The 2,254-nt window shown below is 50.9% G+C and overlaps 1 pseudogene; it reads left to right on the top strand.

Annotated features, from left to right (window-relative positions):
- The first annotated feature begins 294 nt into the window (after nt 1–294).
- Nucleotides 295–1,905, top strand: LOC101149763 (dual specificity mitogen-activated protein kinase kinase 1-like; annotated as a pseudogene).
- Nucleotides 1,906–2,254: the final 349 nt, after the last annotated feature.

Consider the following 2,254-nt stretch of genomic DNA (forward strand, 5'->3'; position numbering starts at 1 on the left):
AGGGAGAAAGGGAGGGAATCCCGGGCTGCCCAACCGCATGTTCAGCCTGCTCGCTCCTGCAGGGCAGCCCTTCGGCTCTCTCCGTGGGGAGCTGAGTCCCGGGTTGTTGAGGCGGGGGTCCCCTAAGACCGCTACCGGCCCCTCGGCGCTGACGGGCCCGCGAGGGGCTCACCCTCCGAAGGCAGCCTCGCCGAAGGCAGACGCAGCCCGGACTTGGTCCTGCACAGCGGGCGCGGGAGCAGCGCAGCGGGAGGACGCGAGAGGTGCTGCCCTCCTCCCGGAGTTGGAAGCGCCTTAGTCGGGTCCAAAATGCCCAGGAAGACGCCGACGCCCATCCAGCTGACCCCAGCCCCTGACGGCTCCAGCCGTGGTTAACGGGACCAGCTCTGCGGAAACCAACTTGGAGGCCTTGCAGAAGAAGCTGGAAGAGCTAGAGCTTGACAAGCAGCAGCGAAAGCGCCTTGAGGCCTTTCTTACCCAGAAACAGAAGGTGGGAGAACTAAAGGATGACGACTTTGAGAAGATCAGTGAGCTGGGGGCTGGCAATGGCGGTGTGGTGTTCAAGGCCTCCCACAAGCCTTCTGGCCTGGTCATGGCCAGAAAGCTAATTCATCTGGAGATCAAACCTGCAATCCGGAACCAGATCATAAGGGAGCTGCAGGTTCTTCATGAGTGCAACTCTCCCTACATCGTGGGCTTCTGTGGTGCATTCTACAGCGAGAGGCGAGATCAGTATCTGCAGGTAGCACATGGATGGAGATTCCCTGGATCAAGTCCTGAAGAAAGCGGGAAGAATTCCTGAACAAATTTTAGAAAAAGTTAGCATTGCTGTAATAAAAGGCCTGACATATCTGAGGGAGAAGCACAAGATCATGCACATAGATGTCCAGCCCTCCCACATCATAGTCAGCTCCCGTGGGGAGATCAAGCTCTGTAACTTTGGGGTCAGTGGGCAGCTCATCAACTCCATGGCCAACTCCTTCATGGGCCCAAGGTCCTACATGTCGCCAGAAAGATTCCAGGGGACTCATTACTCTGTGCAGTCAGACATCTGGAGCATGGGACTCTCTCTGGTAGAGATGGCAGTTGGGAGGTATCCCAACCCTTCTCCAGATGCCAAGGAGCTTGAGCTGATGTTTGGGTGCCAGGTGGAGGGAGATGCGGCTGAGACCCCACCCAGGCCAAGGACCCCAGGGAGGCCTCTTAGCTCATATGGAATGGACAGCCGACCTCCCATGGCAATTTTTGAGTTGTTGGATTACATAGTCAACGAGCCTCCTCCAAAACTGCCCAGTGGAGTGTTCAGTCTGGAATTTCAAGATTTTGTGAATAAATGCCTAATTAAAAACCCCGTAGAGAGAGCAGATTTGAAGCAACTCATGGTTCATGCTTTTATCAAGAGATCTGATGCTGAGGAAGTGGATTTTGCGGGTTGGCTCTGCTCCACCATCGGGCTTAACCAGCCCAGCACACCAACCCATGCTGCTGGCGTCTAAGTGTTTGGGAAGCAGCAAAGAGCAAGTCCCCTGCCCAGTGGTTTGCCATGTCACTTTTGGGCCTCCTTCCCATGCCTGTCTCTGTTTAGGTGTGCATTTCACCTGTGACGAAGGATGAAGAACACAGCATGTGCCAAGATTATACTCTTGTCATTTTTAATATTACTGTCTTTATTCTTATTACTATTATTGTTCCCCTAAGTGGATTGGCTTTGTGCTTGGGGCTATTTGTGTATACGTTGATGATCAAAACCCGTGCCAGGCTGAATTACAGTGAAATTCTGGTGACTGTGGGTAGTCATTCTTACAACTGCACTGCTGTTCTTGCTCCATGACTGGCTGTCTGCCTGTATTTTCGGGATTCTTTCACATTTGGTGGCACTTTATTCTTGCTGGGCATACTTTCTCTCTGAGTAGGAGGGAGCTTTGTGAGATCCTTCACAGGCAGTGCATGTGAAGCATGCTTTGCTGCTGTGAATATGAGCATCAGAAAGTGTACATCATGTTATTTTATTATTATTTGCTTTTCATGTAGAATTCAGCAGTTTACATCCAAATCTAGCCAGAGCACTTCACTGCCATGATAGCTGGGGCTTCACCAGTCTGTCTACTGTGACAATCTGTAGACTTCCGGTTGTATTTCTACATTTATTTTCAATAAACTGTGTGGGATGGATACTCAGTGGTATGTCTCTTTAAGTTTTGATTGTTTCTTAAATGGTGAAATTATTTTGAATGTCACAAATTGATCAAGGCAT

This window comes from Gorilla gorilla, chromosome 7, assembly GCF_029281585.2.
Source record: "Gorilla gorilla gorilla isolate KB3781 chromosome 7, NHGRI_mGorGor1-v2.1_pri, whole genome shotgun sequence".
Classification (NCBI taxonomy): Eukaryota; Metazoa; Chordata; class Mammalia; order Primates; family Hominidae; genus Gorilla; species Gorilla gorilla.